The sequence below is a fragment of the Struthio camelus genome, chromosome 2 (assembly GCF_040807025.1).
Source record: "Struthio camelus isolate bStrCam1 chromosome 2, bStrCam1.hap1, whole genome shotgun sequence".
In the NCBI taxonomy this organism is placed as follows: domain Eukaryota; kingdom Metazoa; phylum Chordata; class Aves; order Struthioniformes; family Struthionidae; genus Struthio; species Struthio camelus.
Window position 1 is genome coordinate 60,984,322 of NC_090943.1, and position 24,870 is coordinate 61,009,191.

The following is a 24,870-nucleotide window of genomic DNA, read 5'->3' on the forward strand; positions in this document are numbered from 1 at the left end:
AAAGAAGGCAAAAACACTTAATGTTTCAGAATAATTTTGTTGTACTTAAAATGGATCAACAGGTAACATCCAACATCGTTGTTATGTGTCTTGTTTCTCCATATGGATGTGCTAGTATCCCAGGAACTCCTTTCCAAGATACCAAAACTTCCTAGTTTATTTCATTCAGTCAAAACCCTTGATTGAAATCATCATTTATTCTTTTTTAGTTCAAAGAATGCTGCCACAGCGGCATGTGCTGTGCTTACAAGAACAGGCACCGCAGTGCAGCAGATTGAGTAGTGATAAACAGAGAAGACGGAAGTTAAATGAAATGCAGGTACTATCAAAATTGTCCTTTTACTCAAAGAAATGCTTGACGACATATTCAGCCCTACACAACAAACATGCTTAGACACCACTTTTACAGGTAACTCTGAACACCATAAATATGTGGATGAGTCAGAATACGGAAGCAGGAACAAAACTTTTAGTTATTTGTCTTATGCCTGATATTGTGACCTTTAAGGAAACAAAGAAAAAGGCCACCAACATGTCCTTGCTTGTAGTTTTGGAAAAATGAGCATTTGAGTTACGCTTTTTGTGCACCAAAACCTTCTACTAAAATAATGAAGGTTTAATTTACATATTTATCTTCAGTCTGCAAGTGTCATTTTTTTCCTGAACAAAAGTGTCCTATATCAGCTATATCTGATGCAGGGGGAAAAAAAGAAAAAAGTAGAAGAAAATGGAACACAAACTAAAAATCCCCCAAAAGCCCTTCTTCCAAATTTAGGAGAGCATTCATACACCGACATTACCATGCAAACCTTCTGTATAAAGAGTTGTGAAGTTGGATAGGGTAAGGAGAGAAAAGCTATCATCTCTTTCACCTCTTCTTTCTCCCCTATCTGTTTGGATTTTGTACTCATCTGTATTACCACAGTACCTCAAAATGAGCTGCTTTTAGTGGTTCCTGCAAAGTGCTCTTGCTATATCCATTCCCTGGTTCGCTCCACACCCTAAATCACTCATCCTTTCCACTTCCATTCTACTCCTCTCAGCTGAGATCCTTTTCTGACATGGAAATTTTGTTGTCAGCAGCACATCTTAAGGGTCAAGGGAGATGAAGACTTACAGATTCAAGCTGTTCTATTCTTGACAATATAAATTGACCAGGTACATTCTGCAAGGCCATATATTGCATTTTTTCACTCACATAGTAGCCTGCAATATTTCTGGCATTCAGTATGCTCATGATGCTCTTAATGTAGTTCCTAGCTTTTAGTATAAAGGCTACAAATCAGGGAAGCCTCAAACTTTTAAAAGTACTTTTCTATTTATTTCCCAATAATCTCAATGGAAAAAAAAATTGTAAGCCAAAAGCCTCGTGTTTCAGCCTCTAGCTCTTTCCTTCACTTCCTGAAAGCTAAAGGTTTTGGCTGCTAGCTTTGGGATTAAAGAACTGATTAGAAGATTTTACCACTGAAAACATCCATGTGTAGTCTTATCCTCTAAAAGCTCCCTGCTGAGGCAGCGAATATGTTTCTCAAAATTTGTTCCTTCACCCTTCTGTGCAGGTTGCAAAGCTAGTTGAAAATGAGTTTCGGGGGGAACAGAAAAAAGTTGTTCCCACGTAATTCCACTCAGGCAGACCAAAAGTGATTTCATTCCTAAAAACACCCTCATCTAGACTCATTAACAGTTATGTCCTTTCTGAAGAAGAAATTTTTGGCAATTTCCATTGCTGCAGCAATGGCGTGCGGTATTCAGATGCAAGCCGTGGACAAAGACTCTGCATGCTTTTAGTAACAGCAGCCACAACATGATTAAAATGGCAGCCTAGTTGTAACCTACTGACAGCCCCTTCCCTGTTTGTCTCACCTATATCCTGCTTCTTGGTTCCTTCAACCTGTTAGCTCATTATGTGCTTGCCTACTTATCCTTCATTCCTCATTCGCCCGTATTTAGTTTTCAGAGCACGGCACAAAGATGCTGCAATCAAGCCCTGCCACAAAGCCAGACCAACTGCTCAAACTACACCAACTTCCACAGAAGCTTTTTTTTTCCCCTCCAGCATGCAGTGTGCCATGAAGCCTGAACAAAACATGCTAATGCCATATGAGATGCTTCACATGGAGGAAGAACTACTGCAAGACTGCCTGAAGGGACCTTTTCCTTCTTATTGTAGGGAGCCTGAAAAAAAGAGAGAAAAGACAATAGGGAACAGGAACAGCAAAATCCTAATCAGAGCAGCTCTCTGAGCAGTAGTAGAAGAGCAAGCATACTCAGGAGAGACTGTGAGTTGTACTATCTGTAAGGAAGGGACTGTCTGCCTTTATAAAGTGTACAGCACTTGCCACGGAGGTGATCGATCTGATGATCTGTAGGTGCTACTAGGTATGCAGTATGCATCCTTCACTCTGCCAGTTCATAGGTGAAGTAGTCTTGCTTCAACTCCCCTTCATAGCTCTGGGTCTTAGATTGAGACATAGTAGCGTTTTTCTTTAGCCTTGACAAGTTCAAGCAGAAAAAAACATGAAAAATGGAGCCAGAAAAGGAAGAAAAATGGACAAAGATCCTACCTCACCCAATTAGCACCAGATGGACTTGTTGTGTGCTTTTTGACCAGGGGATGGGGGAGGTGTCAGGGGAGGACTAATCTGTTCTCAAAGGTTTCCTGATAAATTACAGCTCAGATGCTACGATTTAGATGCGCACAGTTATACAACAAAGGTAATCTTCAGATTGCAATGAGCCTGCCCATCGACGCAATGGGATTTGAGAGGTGTAAGCCATTCACAACAACTTGGGCTTACATCCACTTGTTTGAATTAGTATTATTACTGGAGTATAAAGATAATTTCCTTATCAGAAAATGCAAGGAGAGGGATGACTTGGCAGGTGTGATGATGAACCTGTCTTGAAAAGAAAGTTACTTCTTTATTACGCAGGCAATTATAGGTGGAAAACAGGAGGATGTCACTGATTCTTGACAGAAGGGAGAAGAGAGGCTCAAAAGACTTAAAAAATATTGTAAATTTACCTTCTGCACACTTAATGTCTGAATAATTTCTAGCTCGTGGAGGGATGTCAGGAATCCCTCTGAACTCCAGAGAGGGATGGCTTTTGACCTCTGACTTGTGCAAGCTTACTGCCTTGTTATAATACACTGGCTTAATTTCCCTGTGAGCTGTGGATTTGTTCTTCACCCAGGGGTCAGAAAGTTATTCTTCCATTTATAGTTTAATGGTTTATTTGCTTCAGGTGGTTTGTTTAACTTGATCTCCACAGACAAGGCATGCCAAATGCATAGGCATTAAGTCTATCATCTGACTTAACGATGGAGCCACTGCTGGCAGCATGCACACAGCTACTCATTCTGCTCCGTCTCCATCCCTTACCAACACATTACTCTTAGAGTTGAGCAGCAGAACAAAATAAGAAAGGTTTTGTTTTTTTTTTTAGTTGAAGCACCAAAATCTCAGCTGCAGTAGCAAGAAGTAGCTGCTCCTTATTTACAGCCAAGATTTGCTTTTCTCTACACTATGACAAAAAAAAAAATCAAGCATTAACTATTTTTGGCTTATGTTTTTCTGTAACCTGTTGCCAGAAGAAAATCTGAGGAATCTTAGACAAGTTACTTTTGGGACATGGAATTGCAGAAATCTGAACAAAAGTAGTAAGGACATTTTCAATTTTCTAGGCCATCCCTGACCTACTTATGATGGTACCTTTTTTCCCCTCTGATTTCACACTTGTCTTTGACTCTCAGAATATGGTTTTCTCCAGAAAAACATCTTTCAAATAAATCTTGTGTTTGAAAGTTTTTTAGTTCTTCAGCTCATCTCCATTTTCTTACATGCTTGCTAAACTACAGGGCAGTGACATAATCTTATTCAGAAACTGAAGCTAAATTGTTAGCACAAAATTCATCTGTTTTTCAGACTCATGTTTTGAAGTAAACATTTTTACAAGTGTCAAAGTAGAGCCACAGTGAAGAACAAGCTAACTGGCAAATTGAAATTACCCCTGGGCGCAACAAGGGCATGGAAACCTGCCACTGTAGCCTAGTAGTTTTAAGCACAGTTCTTGCTAATTACTTGAACGGTATCTTCTTAAACACATGCTTCCCCGCTTACAGCTTTACACTTTAAAAATATCAGACATCAACAGTATCAACTGTTTGCCTGTTTTTACATATCACCTAGAGAGCTGAAGGAACTGAACAGCATCCCGAAACGAGCCTTCAGTCTAAGGCATTAAAGTCCAAGCCCACCCCACAGGACGATAAGACAACCTTGCAAGTCAATTGCTAAACATTCAATATTGCTTCCTGGCTTGGGGATTTTAGAGCAGCAGCAGCTTAGGCTTTCTGAGGCCTCCAGCGAGTTGCATAAGTGAGGGATTTATATCCATGTCATCCATTTAAAAAACCTCTTAGGGGCATCTAAAGACTGTGTAGGATTAGAAGAGGTGTTTGAGATAGGGTTTGTATGCAAAGTGGTGAGACAGACACAAAGTACAATGAATATATGCATAATAATAATAATTACTGAAACAACAAGCGTACACACTTCAAAAAAGTACACTTCTTCATGACAGGGAGAAAGCAGAAGACAGGAGGGAAAATGGGGAAAGGAAAAATAATGCCCTTAGACACTCTATAACATAGAGAAGATATTGCCCTCATATACATTCCTATTTATCTTTTCCCTCCTGCAGTCTGTGCCTTGCCTTCCTACATAAGGCAGTTTCCTTCTGTCATGGAGGCAATTCATTCCTGTCCTGTCAGGTTCACTTTTTCTTTTCTAGTGCCTCAAGACAGTAGTTGTTTCTGTCAAAGCTGTAACAAAAATAACCCAAGAGATTTTCTTCTGACAGCTCCTGAAGCGTAGAATCATCACGTCAGATATAGAAGTTGGGCTTTCTGACCCTAAATGTGTTACATGACCTAGTCCAACCAGAGCTTTCTCTAAACCCCTCTCAAAAAATATCTACGATCCCTACTCAGACAGGAGAAAGCCCATCTGTTCTCCCAAGCTCAGCTAACTTGTTTTTGATTATTCACCTTATTAAAAGAAATAGAATTGCATTTCATAAAATAGTCCTAGAAGTTGCAGAATTACTGCTTGAAAGATAGTATTTGGAACAACATATTTTTGTTCCAAATGTCAGTTATCCCATGTCTTATGAGTCATTCTATTGATTCCCCATTGCCTTCTGTACTGAGCTTAAATATGTCAGGTATTTTCAAAACTCCTATAGCTAAATTCACATTGGATTTAAAAACGCACCTGTAGAAAAGCACACAATGTAACTAGGACAGACGCTAGCTGGCCTATGTAAATATTAATCATTTTCTTGTCTTACACCACGTTTTTTCCCCCCTCCCCGCCCCTGCCCTGTAAATGCCCTTCCCAAACCGTTTCCTTTACTTCCTAAGATTTGCTTCCAAGGAGGGGAAAAATGACATCCAAAAAGAACAGTGAACAACTCTGCAACTATTAGGAACTACGGTAACATCTCTGACCCAAGAACCATACATTATTAAATTGGTCCCCTTGCCCCTTTTCTCTTTAAAATAATGCTTTCTTATTGAGGCATATCAGTCTGAGGCTACTATCCTGCTCATAGCTGCATGCATTAACAGCTCCACTGACCAGTCCAGAGAGTATTTCCTGATTTCCAAGTTTTTTTTTTTTTTTGGGGGGGGGGGAGGGTGGAAGAGCAAAAAGTGGGAGACAAAACCCCCACAAAACAAAACCCTGTTGCTTTGTTTGTTTTCACTTAACGTTTTAACTGTTTGCTGCATTATCCCTACTGTCTCTTCCTTGCATAGATGCTGACTGGTCATACATGGAGAGAGTGGCGTTGGATACAAGGTTTTGTGTTTTTTTTTTTTTCTTTTCCTCCAAACATAAAAGAATTTCAATGCAGTGAGCTCAAGCTGTGTGAGCTTGATCGTACACATCAAGCCAAACGGTTAAAGGCCACACATCACTCTGACGTGTGCACACATACCAGTGAAACTCTGCAGTGAAATCTGCTTTTGAAAACACAAGAATACTGGGGACAGACTGAACCCAAGAGTTGGGACCAAGCTGAATTCTGGTTATCGTTACCCAAACTGTACACATGTACTTTGTAGTTTCCAAATAAAATCCACTGCGGTTGTAAAATAAATAAATCCTAATATACTTAGACAAAGAGTGGGTTATATTGTCAGTGAGAAATCCACATGTCTCAAAAGTCTTAAAAACTCTCAGGTAAGCCCAGCTCCAGCAGTTGCAATATCTGAAGTTTATTCAATTTACATTTAACAGATTCTTACCAATAACATCTGGCACTATGTGCCTCTTTCTTTCTCTATGTACAAATAAATACATAAAAACTAACATTTGGGAATATTTTCACCCCATACCTATATTTTATATATAATTTTTATATATATGTATACATATATAAACAAGTAAGACCAGCATGACTTGGATAAGATAGTAATACAGATAAAACCCTCCACAAGTATTGAATTACCTCACTAAAACTAAAACAACATTGTGAGGCATAAACAGACACGCGCTTGTTTTGCTTGCTATGCACTGCTCACAATAGCAAGCAAACGCACGTCTTTCTAACAGAAGCTCAGGACTCCATGTGGTCCAAAAAACTGGCATCTGCTTTTCCCAAGAGGCATTTTTCAGGCCATGCTGCCTGGCACATCCCTCACTATGGAGCTGCCAAGAGAGCAGTAGAAGAATGAGACACCCTGGTACCACACATTTTCTAAAGCAATACAAAGGGGTGGCCTTTGGGATTTACAAGTTGCTACTCCATCGCACGAAGGTTTTTTTTTGTTGTTGTTGTTGCATTTTACATGTTAACCAGCTCACCTTGTTCAAATCTTCTTTATTATGTTTTAGTCACTGAATTGAAAACGGAACGATAAATAGACTGCATGCACTTGTTTTACTGTGCCAGTATTAATAGATGTTTTTACAATTTATGTTAGAAATAATGTTGTCCAGCGCAGCTGTTTATATACAGAGAGCAAAAATACACCACGTTTTGAAAAGAGAGATCTGCACTACAGAGTAAAGCATTTTTGTGAAAATTCTTCCATTCCAAATACACGTCAGATTTGTAGAAATCACAATAATTGCAAACATTTTTTGGCAATATGTGCCAACTGTAGAGCTGTACATGGTGAATCAGAGCTACCACGGACTGAAGTAGCTCAGCAGTCCAAGATAGACCTGTTTACATGGGAAGCACCAGAGCAGTCACTGCAAATGCACCAAATGCAAAGTGTGACAGAAGACTGGAAGAGGGCACAAAAGTTTCATGGTTTGTTTAATGTAGATCTCTGCCTTTCACATCATTCCCTTCTTGCAAACTTTTTATGCTGCATGTGTATCTGCTTGTGAGACAGGCAATGCAAAGGCTTCAGACTGAGTTTCTGCAGAGACGACAGCACTCCTGCTGATTACACTGCGGGCCTGAGCCTCCTCTCCCTTCTACCTTCACTAGCTCTCAATTTCAGTGTGAGGCATTGCACCAGCCCACTTCCGGGCTGACAAACTGCACTCCAGATGTCACATACCTGTCTTGTTCAAGGATATCTATTTGTCGACCATCAGATTCCCCCCTCAGTAAATAATTTAGATGAAATAACCTTGAATGACTGAATGTCCATATCAGCTAAGGAGAAGGACGTAAAACATTTGGAATAGCCCTGCCCAATGGCATTACTTACCTTAAATGTGTTAATTGTTTCATCTTAAGAATAATTTTATTATGCAAGTAAAGCAAATTTTCATTCTTAAGATTAGTTCCAGTTCAGGAATCCTCACACATCAACAGCGTTTCATCTCAACCATTTTAAACACAGTACTTGTATGACCAAGGATTACAGAATTGGGCAACTTTTGAGCAAATTAATTTGATGTGAGGAACGTTGACTTCAATCTGAGACCGGCTCTGGGGAAATGAATTATTCTGATACAAACCCAGTTCATGGTTTTACAGCACTATCATCAAGCAGCCAACAAGCTCATGTTCTATATCAGTGCTTAGTTTCATATAAGTCCCCAAAATTTGATTACTAAAATCGTCTTGAGTATGCTAAGAAAAGCTGAATGACTAAAGACATTTCCCTGAGAAAAAAATAGATAGATTAGACAGTTAAGCATTTTATATAAAACATGACTTTTGCTGATTCTAGGTCATCTGTCCATTACTTCATCCAGACAGGAAGGGATAAAATAGCCTTCTCAACAATGAATTCCTTACATCTTTAATCTTTTGTACTTCTGAGAAGATCATCTTACCTGTAAGTCTATTTGCCAAATTTGAGGTTTATTCAGTGGTGAGAATTTGCACACTAACTGGATGTGACTGCAATGACTACACTGGATTCTTGGATTCATCCAGTTAGCCCAGGAGCCAAAACAACTGCTCACGTGCAGAAGAAAAAGGGAAGCAATTCCCACAAGAGCGAAGACAATATGCAAGAAAATGGACTTTCTTTTCACTATCCACAACATGCAAAACTATGTGCATTTCCCTGTCCTAGCCTTTCAGTAGAGAAAAAGAAAATTTAGAATCATCCTCAAGGAAACCTTGATGAATCTGCCTCTCTGAATTTATAGGCACTGACTCATACCTTGGAGGCCTGCCAACAACCAGCTAAATTAAAGATCTTGAGTAATCAAGAAGTGCTTCAAACTATTTCTTTTTACCCTTGTTTCACTGAAGTAACACCTCTATCTTTTGTTATTGTCTTACAGTCACCATATTCTTGAGTATGTGTTTGTTAAAGTCTCAGTTCTCTTTGACTGAAGAGTGGGGAGGTTCAAAAGCTGATTTAGTGTACTGTTCAACCTCAGTCCAGGTTAAGGCTTTCGGAAAGCTCTTTTGTTACTGTGGCAGGAGCAAACATAAGGCATGTTGCCTGTAGCTTCTCTTGGCAAAGAACTAAAACTTGATATAGCAATCAAATTAAAGACAAATTAAAGCTGATAGATTGCAATTTGATCATCATATTGTTCCATCTTTAATTAGTTTAATAAAGTTGCAATAAATTAGCTCCGTAATATGCTTGTTCAATCTTTTTGCTCAAAAATCTATGCAAGTATATGAAATCAGTTTATACCGCCAAATCATAACATGGGTCACGAACTCTGAAGGTATAAGTAACTCCAGGTGAGAAATCTGCAAACTATTCTGCTCTGCTTCCAAAAGAATAACCAAGGCCCTAAACCAGACATTTTCTCCATCAGATCAAGAGAAAGGCCGGACATGTTTCCCTCTGGTGCTTGTTAGCGTCATCTAGCCAGAAGGTTTGCTAGAGATCATACGTTTTATGCTTGTCCCTTAAGAAACAGAGCTCATGAGCACTACGGTAATTTCAGGCAGGGAGAAAATGCCAGAGAAAATGTCCCCAAGGTCAGAAATCCTCACCTGCCAATTCACTGTAGAGTATCATGATTTAAGTGACAGATTAACACAGGAAAAGTATACTGGATTATAGAGCACCAAGCTCTTTGTCCACTGTAACACAACACAACTTACATTTTGCAAGTGGATCTTTAGTAGCTGCAATTTTCAAGCCACTACATTAGGTTTTAGAACGAACACGGGTTTGGGCTTGCCAGACACCTGGCAGTCTGTGCTCTTACAGCAGCCCAGGTCATATCGTGCCCTGGAGCACCTACATCTGCATGTAGGCAGCTGTGGTCAGGAAGCACATAGAGGACAGGCATCCTAGATGATACAGCTTCCGTACATCCCTTTTCTTATGAAAATAAAGGCCAAGCTGTAGGATTCTGGTTGGTGCCACATGGTTTACCACTCTGATGTGAATTAAAATACGTACATAGGCATGGTGCGTTGAACATAGTACCAGCTGGGACTCAGGCCCATTCATAAACTCATTATTCAGAGGGTGACCCAGTATGATATTAAGATTGAAACAGCTTATTCTAGATAACAGAATCAACTCTGCTTACATAATAAAATTATATAGCTGCAACTAAGTGGCAGCATCAAGAGAAAGCTTTGGAAGACCTTCATCACTGGGGTATTTTTTTATATCAAAGGTTTTTCAATTATCACAGTGCACATTTTAGAAATTTATTTTCACTAAAGCAGTATATTAGCCTTTGATGGGAATAAGTGAAGTAGCTTAGACTAAGCACAACATCTTTTTACTGTTAATTTTATATTTCTAATCTGGGATTTTTTAAAAAGATGTTATGCATGTTTAATACTCATCTATTTCCCTAATAGTTATGCTACGGGAATAGGAATAATAGGGCTATAAACATTTAACAAAACGGCCATCCAGCTTTATTTCGATAGAACAGGGACTACGTATGACTTCCATGGTGAGCACTTCAAACCTATTTCTCAATAGAAGTGCAGTAAAATCTGTCGTTATTTTAATAGCTTATCTCCTGAGCAAAAGATGTTGTCTGCAATTCACTGGAAGTGTTAAAGAGGATGGGAGAAGAAAAAGGTTTTCAGGTCAGATAAGAAAATAAAGCAGAAAGATAAAAGGGGTGGAGAACTAAGTAGGCAAAGGACATCTAAAATCACTCCCTTTACTCTTCATAAAAAGGAGGAACACTAATGAGGTGCCTGTTTTGACTTTATAGAGCAGATTACAGAACAGTTTCCCTCTTCTGCAGGGGAAAATGAGTTAGTTCTGTTCTCTAGAAGGCTTCACAATAGAGGCTGCACACTTACCAAATTGATCTACACATGTGCTTTTCCAGACATTTTTGTATCTGCTTTTGAATTGGAAAGGCCTTGATCTTAACCATCCATCCTAACTGTCCCACAGTCTGTCTTTTACCCACCCCACCTCACTGTATTAATTGCGGCAATGTTAGCTCAGTTTTAGTGGTATTGTCATCTGTTGCGTTACAATCATCCACTGGGGTGGAAAAGAGGTTTTCACCCGCAGCCGAGATGGTAGCTGCCATACTGACCTGTCAAGAACTGACTTAGATGTTTCCAGATCAGAAAACAACCGTGGCCACTTGATCTAAGCAACCTACACAGAAATAGCCTGGCATATAGGCACTAAAGGAAATTCAATTAAGCACACCAACATGAGCAAACAGTACACCCCCCCCCCGCCCCCCCCGCCACCAGGTCTGCCCAAGAAGAAAGTAATTTGCATGCTGTCACTGTTTTGGCTACAAAAATGTTAGTTGCTCTCTGATTCTACAATACATCATTGAGATTAAAGAGAATTACAAAACTAACTATAAGTCTTCAAAAAATCTCGCTCTTCTGGTTCTAAACATTTATATAAGGCAACTCTGTCAAATGAAGCTGTTCTCAAACAGGCCTGATGAAACATGCAGCTACTTTCCTAGTTACCTCAACCAGTAAGAAGGAACAAAAACACCACTTATTTCTGTTCAGCCTTTGATAAGAGCATGAAAAGGACTTCTGTTTTTCTTTCTTGAGAAAAAAACCATGAAGGTGGGCATACGCTAAGCAGGCACCAAAAAGGTGAAATAAATCAGCAGTCTGTGCAAATAAAATTTGCAGAAGAAAATCAGCAGGCAGAAACAAACAGAAGACTAGTGTAAAACATCCATATTGCCAGAGCTGCTTTAGGTCCTTTAGCCTTACCTTTATAAACCTTCACCCAGAAGGAATCCCTTCACATGACTAATATGCATTCTAATCAGTTGGGTTAGAATAGCTTTTAAGGTAGATCTCTTCTCCCTCAATCTTCAACTGTGACTGCTATGGGTTTCTTCAGAAGAAAAGAGATATTACAAGAGTTTTTAACCACCTTCCATTATAAAGCCATATAATTTTGCTAAGCAGGCAGCAAAATAAGAAACTTTGGAGAAAGCTTTCCTTCTGGAGTTAACAGACGTGACAAGTTTTGTGAGACCTGATGTACACTCAACAGATACTGTCAAGCGCTGAGGGACCAAGCAACAGTCTAGGAAAAGAAGAATTGTTCTGAATAGTCCCAAGAGGAATCAGGCAAGACATTCTAGTAGCACTGAAGCTTAAAAAACAAAGATATTTTCAAAGGGTGAAAATCAGTAACATGCATGAAGACACCTAGTGGGTAGGATGCTGTGGAAGACAGCTCTGAACAGCAAGCAGCTCAGGAGAGCTGGGCAGGCCTTTAAGGAAAACCTCCTCCAAGCACAAGAGCAGCCCACCCTGACAATCAGGAAACTGAGCAGATAGAGGAGGAGACTGGCTTTCCCAAACAGGAAACGTATAGTTGGTTTGCACTGAAGCTCAGCCACAGGGGAGGTGGAAGCAAGGACAGGATACAAAGGAATATAAAGGCATTGCCCAGTCATACTGGGATTGTGTTAGGAAAGCCAGAGCTCAGTTGGAGTTGAAACTGGTAAGGGACATCATGGGCAACAAAAAAGCACTTCTACCACTACATTAGCGGTAGAATAAGCAAAGAAAACACAGGTCTGTTGCTCAGTAGGGCAACAGGCAGATTTAATGACAGCAGATATACTTAAGGCTGAGGTACTCAACACCTTCTTGGCATCAGTCTTCACCAACACGCTCTCCCAGGACTTTGTGCCTTGAGAAAGGGTTCCCAGAGGAGAAGAGCTACCAGTAGTGGAAAAAGATCAAGTCAGGAATCTCTTTGGAAATTCTCAATCCATATGTGCCCTCCAGTACAAGGAAGATGTTGATAAACTGGGCCAAGTGCAAAGAAAGTCAGCAGGCTGGAGTGCTTGCCCTTGAAAAAGAGGCTGAGGGAATGGGGCTTCTTCATGGGGACAAGACAGCAGCCTCCCAGTGCCTACAGGGAGATTAAGATGTCGGAGTCAGGCTCTTTACTGAGGTGTGCGATGGAAGACCAAGAGATGATAGTCATAAATTGAAACAGGGGAAGTTTTGACTAGATAAGGAAAAAAAATCACTACAGGATAACTAAGCACTGAAGCTTAGAGAAGCTGCAGAGTTTTCTTCCTTGGAAGTTTCCAAGACCCAACTGGACAAAGCCTGAGAAAACTGGTCTGATATCAGCCTTGACTCTGTTTTGAGTGGGAAGCTGGACCAAATGACCTCTCAACATCCCTTCCAGTCTGAATTATCGTGATTTAAAACTTAGTCCCAGACATAGGCCAAATATAAAGAAACGTAGGACCTATCGCTGAACTTGCTGCTTGAAAAGACTGAAGACTAGCTCCTGTAAACAGTGATGTAAGCTGCAGTTAATTGACTTTATACGAAAGTAACAATCTTAAAATATGAGGAACTGATATTTAGGCCCATAAACAACAGTCTGATACTCAGCAGTAAATTGCCTTTCAAGTTCTAGGTTTTGCTTAACATAAGTCAGTTTTATCTATTTTAAAGTGGGCATATTACAAATAAAATTATTATATAAATGTATGTATGTATTTCTTGATATATTTTTTTCCTTCTAAGTATGTAAAAAGTAACTCAAGCTTTATTGTGAAGTACTCGACCAAGGCCTCCAATAGTAGTTCAAACTTAGTGGAGTAAAACCGGTAAAAAGTAAAACTCTGAATAAATAGTTCTCTTTTTTTACCTTCTTGTTTAGGTTTCATTAAGCATACTAGCACTTAGATGTCACAAAATGCCCAAGGATTTAAAAACTCAGGGTCTAATTTTAAGCCCTTGGGTTTTAAAACATTGATCTGAATTTATTGACCTACCAGACAGATCACGGAATCTCTCTCCCAGCACACAACGAGAATAACTTTGTGTACATAAACATTCCAAAACACTATCCCCGAGCTGCAGGCCCAGGAGAGCGCATCCTCACTCTTAAGAAACAAGGAGAAAAAAAAAAAAAAGAATCGACTGCCATCAGAAAAACAAACATTTAGACACAAATTGGATGAAAACAAATACCAATACTGGAGGTTGAATTCACTGAAGTTTAGGCAACTTCGGGCCTTGCTGAGATTATAATTTGCTAACTATGACTGAAGTATGTTATAAATCCAGGAGGAAAGCACATTTGCCAAGTATGGAGCACACTGACAAAAAATCTTTATGAAAATAAATAAATGGAGCAATAGAGCATAAATCTAAACCAATTAGAGTAGTTGCAATTATGAGGAATTTAAAGGAAGTGATGGACTGGGGGTTGTGCGCGTTATTACATTCAGCAATTAACTGCCACAAGGAAGATCAAGGAATCTGTCAGGCAGGGGTGCACACACGTGGTAGGATCACTAGTCTCAGTTTGCAATAGCGACTTAAACTTTGAAATTCAAAGGCTAATTCAACCTTTGCAATTCAGTGAGATCTAGTCCCATGGGCAGATGTAGAAAAAAAGCTGTTTCTTGAAACCTCCCAAAATTCGAGTTTCTACAGTGGACACAGGACATGCTTGTGGTGTGTACTCTAAGGCTACAGAGACACCAAAGCAAAAATTAAAAAGGATTGCATTCAACATAGAAGTCTGCACATGGCAATTTGAAAATACAGGTACATAATGCAGGGCATGTATACAGTTTATGTAACAGTTCACTATAAACCAAGCTATACATCTAATAAAAAGGGAAGTCGTACGTTTCAGAGTCTGATTGCTTACAACTTATTTAGGAGCAGACCAGCTCCTTTAATCTAAGACTTAAGCATCCGTTAGCCCCAAAACATGGACATTAGTTTAGGCCAAGAATACTGAAATCATGTGCTCACATTACAAGCAATTGCTTGAAAGGCTAAAACTTACTCAACACGTCTTTTACGTGAATCTTCAAAAACACCAAGCATGAAGAATTTGATTAAAAAAATGTCAGGTTCACAAAATTGCTTTAATTTCATAGAAATTTTTAAAATTGGAACATTCCAAAGCTAGAAAGATGTTTTATTAGGCAAGCATTTTCTAAACTGTAAGGCTATCAATCAGAAAGCACTATGCATAAAATTCTGAAGGCTACCTCGGTGTTTGGGAGCTTAAGGGCTTGTTACCTATGTAGTTAATATAGCGTAGATTAGGATGTGAACCTACAGTGCCCTAGTTTTCCACACAGACAAGCGTAGGGAACATTAAGAATGCTGACTTGCAAGGTAGCCAGTTCCCATTTTTTATGGCGCATAGATAGGAGGGAAAGAGATTGGGGATGGAACGTGATAGGAGAAAAACAAACATTGTGAAGGGGGATGCTGGGGTTCAGCAATAAGTGATTATGAAGGAAAAGGTGGGAGAGGAAGTAGACATGAAACTCAGCACAGGAAGCAGAAAGATGATGCTGAAGATAGAGAAATAAAAAAGACAATATTAATAACCAGGGAGAAGTAGAACAGTAAAACCAAAAACTGAGCTAAAGACTCTGAAGGAAAAAAAAGGAAAATTTAAAGCATATCTTCCCAAACACCAGTCCAGCAAGTACAACTATGCTATAATATGTAGCTATAATGCTATAGCTACATGCTATAGCGTGCTATAGCATGCTACAATATTTTTAAATGTATTTGGGCAACCTCCTGCATTGTATGAAATAAGAAAAGGAGCTTTTTTTCCTTCCTTTCTTTTTTGAAGTCCAATACAGGCCCAGAAGCCCAGACTGCATTTCCTTCGATGCACTGAGGTCCCTGCTCAAGGTGAGCTGCAGCACTATGGGCCCAGAGGGGCACCTGAGCGTATCGGACAGAGCAGGAGCAGATTCCTCCTGCAGGTCTCACGAGACACTGCAGAAACTCAGCAAACCACAGGTTATCGCACTGCCCTTCATGCAAAAATCTTGCTTCGATCTGACCAACTAAGACACTGACATTTTCAATTCAAAGCTTTTCATGACCCTCCATGCCACTGAAAAGTTGTGATACTTCAAATTATCATCCTGACACAGGAAGAAAACAAATATAAACATCTCTGAAATTCCCATGGCACATACATTTCAGTTTCCATTAGCTCCTAGGGGACTGAACCATTACCCAGGCTGAATGCAAATATACTCTCTACCACCTGCTCTATCAGCAGCGCTTATTCTCCATCTCAGTAACACTTGTTCTCTTTATGCCTCGTTAGATTTTTTTTTTGGTCTCCTCAGTCTGACACACATCCAGTTGTCTCTTCTATTCCTCATCGTGTTTTGTTTAATCTCTTTTCACTCTTTTGAGGTTTTCTTTCCTCTCCTCTTGACACTCCCCTGCCTCCTGAGGCTGAATTACCAAACTTCTGGCTGCCAGCAACTCTCAGGTGAGCATCCTCTCCAAGATGTAGAAGCTTGCTATTATTTTGCTTGTGGCCTGATGCTGCAAGTCTTGGCACAAACAGCTGATCTGGGAAAATATACACTTACAACTCCCGAACCAGATATATTACAACTCACAAAGAATGAGTGTGCTGGTATTATGTCAGGGGTTACTGCCAGTCTAAGCTTTTATAAAGGTCCTAGGGCGTCTTTTGCTTTTTAAAAAAAGTTGACTTCTCCTCAGAGTGCCCAGGTGGCATCCTTTCTTAATCCAGCTAGTGGGAACAAACTCAAGACTGCTGGTACTTAAAATACATATATGTGTATATATGCACACATATATGACATAACCCTTTAAATTTAAGGCTACAGTTGTAACAGCAAGGCAGGTGTATGTTTAGAACACTTTATTGGTGAACACATAGGCACAAGCCAATAACTGAACTCCTAAAGCCTTGTTTCAGCACAAAAAAAAACTTTGAGGGCAGGCTCTTCTGTAGATGTTTCGAACAAGACATCTATTTTTTAGATTCCTCAGTGCTCAGAATGCTTCATGTGCTTTTCAGCCTGCAGCTAAAAGGGGACAAATTTGTGCTGTGAGATGAAAAAATGGTGCAGATGCAAGATTTCAGTAACTGGAAAGTTATGCCCAAGTTTTTATTTTGCTAAGCGCTTCTGGATGAAAAGCTGCTTTTAGAGTTCTGTACAGGCTGCATGCATGATGCTGCTGAGGCCTGCCTGTTTAAAAATTACTCAAGTTGGTCTGAAATTAAACTAAGCAGGGACAGCACTCGTAACAAAGTATATTCTAGATAACTCGGAATACTCAAAGAACAGGCTGGAGCTAGAAATTCAGCATTGTGCTGCTCTGCTCATTTCTTTTCATGTTCTGTATAAACCTAAACCCAAAGACAAAAGTCCTGGCAATCCTGGAGGAAGACAGCCGTAGCTTGTGTCCGATTTCCTCATCGGAAACTTGACTGGGCATTTTTATGCCAGTAAGTGTAAGCACAAGCAAGGTGGCTCTGGTCACGTTACTCAGCAGTAAGGGGAAAGCAGTGCCTACACTTCAGCAACATCTGCAAGCACAAACTTCGGCACAGACACAGGCTAAGACTTTCTGCGACACTGCCCAGGTTAGCAGGTGCTGTCCTATTGTGGCATTGGCTGGACGCAGCCGTACTGCAGATCTGAGCTAGAAGGGCCAGGTGATTCTCCACAGTCTGGGCTCTGCCAGGGTGAGGACCCTTGGTACCCTGTTGCAGGGGAAGAGAGGGGGGCTCTGCACCAAGCTCAGTGCAGGGCTTTTTCTTCAGCAAGCTAATCAGAACAATATTGCAGTAAGGAACAGCATCACCTTTGGGCTATAGCAGTCACATTCCCCAATTCATTTTCTTAGCTCAAGTAAGCAAGTCATATTGTCATTTTCAGCATACGACTCCTGGCCTAGGAGCATGTGATTTGTTCTCAGTCACTATAACTGAAAGTTCAGTTAATTTTTTTCTAATCTCTTATTTTCTGTCATTTCTTTCCAATCTTATTGACTATATTTTATAAAGTGGAAAGAGAACTTAGAACTGTTTTTTGTCAGATGAATTCTATTGCTGAAGTTTAACTGCTGATCTTCAAACTTCAGTTACAGGATCTTTAATCTGTTTTTGCTTCAGAATACCAGACGGTGCCACAGCAATCAAAAAGTCATCTTAATATCGGTAAACAGAACAAGGTCCAGTCTATAGATATTTGAGAATGTGCCTCCTTTTCTCTGTTGTTCAAGTGGGAAATTACAGCTATATTATTGCAGTACGCTGGTCCCTGGAAGGATGTAAAAACTATATTTAAAATGATTACAAATAGACTATATCCAGTTGAAATCTACAAACTTTTAAGCATTTATTATTTGTGGAACTTCAGCACTGGGCTAACTGAGAAGTGCAGAGCACAGAACACCCTGCCAGGGCTTTAAATAGCTCACTCTGACAGAAAGCGCCATACAGACAAGAGAGGGTAAAGAGAAAGTAGCATCAGCACAGACTAGGGTTTCCAATGAGATCTCCTGTCTGTGTTGCCACTACACGTCAAGTGAGACCAGAATCCTAAAACTTGCTCTCCGTTGTGAAGGCTAGTTTGAGGACTGAGACCCACTTGTCTCAGCTACCAGCCCCCAGCCTGCTGAATCTCTTCAAATATTTCCTTTATGAACAGGAGAGGAGCTCTTTCCAGGGTGCAAGGCACATCTCACATCGGAAAAGAGAAAATGCCAAGGGGAGGAAGTGAACAATGCTGTCAACTCATCTCTTCTACTTTAAAATGGAGGCCACTTAAAACCCATGCAACAGCATCCTCTCCATCAGCCTTTCCAGTTATTTCACTCCCTCTCCTCTTTGTAGTGTGTATAAACACTTTGGTGTCCTTGATTATGAGCCTTTCAGCTCCAAGGTAGCTATATCCTTGTCTTCCCCATCTTCAATAGGTCAGGAGCTCTTTCAGTCTGGGTGTTTTTTTGATCATGGGATGACAATACACCATTGTTAGTCAGCTGTGAAAAAGGCAAGTGCAGGCCACTTCGAGTCAGAAGTTATCAGTGCTCTCGTAAAGGCACTACAAAGACCTGACAGAATATGGTATGCAGTTAGTGTCAGCCGGGTTCACATGTTGAATTATTTTTTGAGAAGGAGCAAAAATATCTGATAGGGATACAGATACTCTATAGAAGAGAATAAGGGCTATTTAAGCTGGAGCTACTTGAAACTTGAAGGCTGCTACAAGTAAAAGAACAAATGGCTAAGTAGGAATTTTCGTGGAAAGTAGGTTTCTAACAAGAGCAATTAAGCTCTTGTACAAACTCCTAATATGTGTAGTAGGGACAGGCAATCTAACTAACAATAAAAAGGAAGTTCACATAGGTAGGACAAGTATTAATATTTTGTGGTTACTAAGGGCTATTCAGTTGCCCAAAAATTCCATTGCAATTGCCTTTATGAATTTTCCATCCACTCAAAGGCTGCATTCATCTGTCTTGGCCTCCTGTCTGCTGCCAGATTTTCCTCATCGACCATCCCCTTGTCCCTCCTTCCACCACTACCCAGCCCCACTTTGCAACCTACCTAACAACCCAACACTGCTGACTTCTAGTTCCAGCTATGCTGAAGAGCTGGCATCTGCTTTGAGTACTTTCATGTAAAGAGCTGTTGATTCTCCTCAAGCTTCAGCTTCCACTAATGATAGGAGTATTATCAGTTATTTTCTGACAACACTCTCCCCAAATTCTCTTTCTCCATTTGTGGCATGCAGCGGAGTTTGAGGGAATCCCAGGAACAGGCTGACTTTCTCCACTAGAAAACTCTCTTCCCAAGCAAATGCCCACAAGTTGTTCACCTTCGCTAAATCCTAGTAGCCAAATCTTTTTTGCATTTCTGGTTCATTTTTCTGTTCCCCTCACCTCTCTCCATTTCCCTATCTACACAAAAAATTCAACAACATGCAACCCTTGCCTTCACCATCTTTTACTTCCCTTTCCCATTTCTCTGCTATAACCCTTTCCTTTCTGCTGGAACAGACAGACGTTTCTTATCTACTCTCTTCTTTTCCGTTTGCTCCAGTCATTAAGATCTCACATCTGTTTCCCCTTCCCTTTCATTTAATCTCTCATTCTCTTCTGCTATATTATCCTAGAGTCACAAAATCTTCTTTCTCCCTACCACCCTTTTGTGACTCTGCCCATCTCCCCCAATTATTGCCCTATCTCCTCTTTCATTTTTATGAAATACACACTTTAGAGCCCCCCACTCCACCCAAGTCCAGGGTAGGTTCTCTGAAGACTGTCTCCTGCCCCTTACACTCCACTGAAGTGGTCTTTGACAAGGACTTCTATCAAACCTAAAGCTGAAAGGGTGCAGTCTGTGCTTTCCCACCATTTATTAAGCACCCTCAACACCACCAGTTGTATTTCGTTTCTTGAAAGGTCTTGCCTTTTTTTCCCCCTCCACATCAATAAGATTAGTGAGTAAAGGCTAAAAGAACATTGGTTTGGTAAGAGGAATAATAATGCCCCCAGATTACCTTAACTATCAGGAGCCCTTTCTTCTTCACTAGCTAAACAGCCAAAGGTATTGTGCTTGGGTGTGTTTTTTTGAAGCACACCTCCACCCCAGCCACCCAGAGAGAACACTGGTCTAAAATACATGCATACATGGGGGCTGATCTTTGCTTATATTATCTCTGAGAGCTAGGGAATTCATTCAGAATACTTTCCCTATTTATGAATTCTCCACGCAATATGAAAAATCCTCTTATCTGCACTTCATTAAAATGTATTCTCAAATTGCTTCAGTAAATAATTTTAGTCTTGTAGATAGTTTTAGATGTCCCTATTAAAATCAAGTACATAAGCTGCAATAGAAGCTGCATCCTCCTAAATTAACTTGTAGAACTAACTAGCATAACTTTTAAAGCACACCAGTCTAATATGCACTATAACTGCTGTAAGCTGTATTAAGCATTCAAGCAGGAACCAAAAGCAATGCCCTTTAAATTACATAACCAATGTGAGCTGTTAAATTTAGATTCTTAAAATCAAATATGCAGTTGTTTTTCCTATGAACACTCAAAGATTTAAAAGGAACGCTAAGGTTTTCGTGGGCATACAGACAAGGAAAAATTAGGTCTGTTTCCAAGTAAATTATAGGAAAATACCCACTGGCTGTTCAGTTCCACTCCTCAGGCCCAGCACAATCTTTTTGTTTAGTTTTTGTATGGTAGAACTCCAGATGTCAAATGAATTAAAATGATTAGATGTTCTGCAACATAGGAGAATACCCAACACAGTGTGCTGGTAGAGTGCTTAGCACAGTGGGGTTGCTACCTCTTGTGGTCCTTAAGCACTGCCCTAGGAAACATTATTAACAAATTGGAGTCCAATTATACAGGTCATGTTGCTACTCATTGTTTCGTATGCCAGGCAGCAAAATAGGAGAAAGTCTTATTTGTCTAGTATAAGACTATACCCTATTTGCTCGAACTAAAAGATGGCTAGATTTTCAAGTCGTTTAGATTTGTTACAATTTTAAAACTGAATCAACAGCATCCTCACCGCAATTTGGATGGGAACAATTTTGAAACCCAGTGTTCTTTAATTGGATTATGACTCTTTGCATTCTGACAGAACATCAAAAAATATCCATTTTATCAATGTTCTGATCCAGCTTTATGCCAAACTCGATTACAACTTTTCACAGACTGGTTCGGATTGGAAGAGGCCTCTGAGGGTCCTCTACTCCAACTTGCTGCTCAAAGTCTAGCTGCCTTCAAAGTCAGGTCAGGTTGCTTAGGGCCCTGACCAGTCAAGCTTTGAAAAAAAAATCTCCAGAGCTTCCCTGTGCAACCTGTTCCAGGGTTTCATCACTTCCATTGAGAGTTTTCCCACACATCTGCTCATCATCTCCCTTGCAGTAATTTGCAGCAGTTGACTCTCATCCTTTCACTGCACACTTTAGAGAAGACCGTTTTCCTTTCTCTCTAGAAACACTCTATAAGCAGCTGAAGATCCCCCTGCTTCCCCATGCCTTTGCTTCTCTCAGCTAAACAAACCCAGTGCCCCCAGCCTTTCCCGAGGAGCTGTGGGCTCCAGTCACTTCATCACCTTGGGGGCCCTCCACCGCACTGGCTCCAGTTAGTTTCTTGCATTGTGGGGGGCAAAAGCGGGCCCTGTCCTTTTGATGGCATCTTACAAGTGCTGAACAATCCCTTACCTCAGCCCCCGGGGCTGCATGCTCACTACTGCAGCCCCCTATGTGGCTAACCTTGACTGCAGTGAGAGCACACCACTAACTCACCTTCAGCTTACTTATTGCCCACCACATCCGTCCAGGCAGCCCCAGCCTGTACTGTTGTATGGGGCTATTCCCTCCTAGTCAGGTGCAGGACTTCGACTCCCTTTCGTTCGACCTCTGGGTTTCTACCAACCCAGTCCTCTGGCATCTTGAGGTCCCTTTGAATGGCAACCCCATATAAATCTGATGAGGGTGCATTCTGCCCCACTATTCATTTAAACATTTAGGATGTTTTCACATTTAGCATGATCACATTGCATTATAATTTACATAAAGTCAAAACAAAATACTTTTCTGTACCTAAAACTTTATTCTTAATAACTTTCTCCAGATGTTTAAGAATGCTTTTATACTGTTGAAACAGGCATTCTGATAGAAAGCTATTCTGATACAAACATCAGCTCTTTCAATTGAGTTAATACTTAAAGCATGAGTGAGAAATCGCACCCTGGTCTGGTCAAGCAGCAGTCCAGATTGCATTTTTAATTTGTTACTTTTTGGCAGAATATGGGAGTTTGAAACATGCACCTGCCAGGAAGCAGACATTTCAGAAGGGCAACAGTGAAACCTGAAGAAACTTCTACAATCAGGTAATATTGTGAGGATCTAGTGTGATTTTTCCTTCTATGAATTATAGATTTCCCCTTCCCCACCACCACCAGTGGTGCCCAGTAGGGCTTTAGCACCTGAAAAGTTGCTGAAAGGGGAAAGAACAAGCAAGCTTTAAGGATGAGCACGACTACTCAATGTCCAATAACATGGTCCATATTTGTAAAAATCTTAAAACTAAGCTTTTCATAACTTCCGTTCTACTACACAAATAAACACCAAGAGTAAGCTTGGGTTTGCAGGCTTATGCAGTTGAAGTGAACACTATCTACATGGAGACTGAAAATGGATTTAAGAGAGCTTTCTGATTATCTGTTTTTAAAGCATCCAAACATACAAGTAATGTAAGCTAGGCAAAATAAGTTTCTTCTCATGGTAAGTTCACTGAGTTTTAACAAATGCTGATCACAGAAATGCCATTTTCTTTCCCATGAATGAATTGCAACCAGAAACATATTCAAATAACAAAGCAAGGATCTATACCTTTCACAACAGAGGAAAAAATTGTGTTATTGAATGTAAATTGATCTCCCTATTTAGTCAGATGAATATAGACAAAAACTGGTATTCTCCCTTTTTTTCAAGCTTCCATATCATCCAGTTAGAGATACTACCTGCTCTGTACTCACAGGCTCTCTATTCCACATACAGCCATGGAAGGGGCTCCAGAAGAGCCTCTGTTTGCACCACTCATGAAGAACAGTGTTTTGATCAGAGGGTGGGATATGCACCAGCACTTTGATATAGCAAGGGTCTGCCACAAGCTTTGAATGCGGATCTGGAATATCCCAAACTACGGAAGCATGAATTCCTCCTTTGGAGGCATGAGGGCTGACCTTCAATGATAGAGTAGAACAATCATTCAAATTGCAATCAATAAAATGCCTGATATGTTTTTAATTGCCATTTACCTTTGATATCCAGCTAAACTGGATTCATGGTTTTTTTTCCGGTTAGAGGTGTAAAAACAAAACACACCCAAATTGCCAGGGAATGGTTCAACTAACAATAAAGGACTATACACATATATTCTTAGTCGACAGACCATAAAAGAGAGAATTGGTCTACTAAAAAATGATAGTAGGGAATTGGCAACAAGGATGAAAACGGCAGATTTGTTAAATAGTTATTTTGCTCCAAACTTTCCAGAGGACAAAGAGGTTGCAGCTTTGTTTTCTAGTCACAGGACATACTCCAGAGTACTGGAAAATGGGAAACTTACAACCACTATTGAAAAAGAACAGAAAAAGGCCACAAAATATATTGTGTCCAATTATAGCCTGCCTAGCTTAGTTAAGGGAGAAGGGAGGTAGGGGAAGACAGGTTTTGAAGGATGTATTATGAAAGACCTTGATGTGAATAATTTGATTCTAAAAACCCAATGCAGACTCATAACAGTCCTGTTTAAACTAACTCACTCTCATTCTTAAGAGGCATTACTGCTGCAGCAGGAGCAAGGGAACTGTAGTGTTTCATGCACTTTATTTTCAAAGAGTAATAAGGTTCCACACTGAAGATAACTGAGTAAGGCAGAGAGTTATGGCTCAAAGGTTAAAATAATAGCTTCAGGATAGAAAATTAGCTCAAAAATAGTAAACTGAAGAGGTAATAAGAGGTGTGAAATAAAAGTTTACCAGTGAGGTACTGCAGAAGTCAGGTGTCTTAACTAATGCATGCAAACAACTTAGATTATAAGGAGAAATTCCACCTCTTCTGTGCGCTCTGCAGCTGTTTTATCCACAGGAACTGAACAAACACAGAATATATACAATGGAGAGCCAGGATGTACAGAGGAGGGGTGAAGGGTGGTCTCAGTTTGTTGACAAAATCAAAACAGCAAATGCCATACAACCTTGATTATACAAAGGTACACAGGAATACCACGCGGTTGCAAACGACAAGGAGTGCAGGTGACCAGGGAGCTGGGACAGCATGTGCATAAGCCTTCTGAGAGCAGCAGCAAGTCCTGGGCTGGTATATTCAGGTTAAGTTTTATTACAACTCTGCTACAAGAGGAATCCTGTTGGTTTTCTCTTCAGGAGATGGGTGCAAGTAGTCATAACTTTAGGTCAACAGCATGGCCCTTAAAACCTGGGCTGAGGTTAAAGGGAGCAAGAAGATAACAAGCTGCAGAGGGAATCCCTGAAAACTCAAGTACTGTTTATATGAAGCATGTACATGACAGGACACTGTAAAACTGTATGGTTCCCCACTCTTCTCCAATTTTTTTAATGTCTTCAAGAGACTAGTGCTGGTTGTGCTCA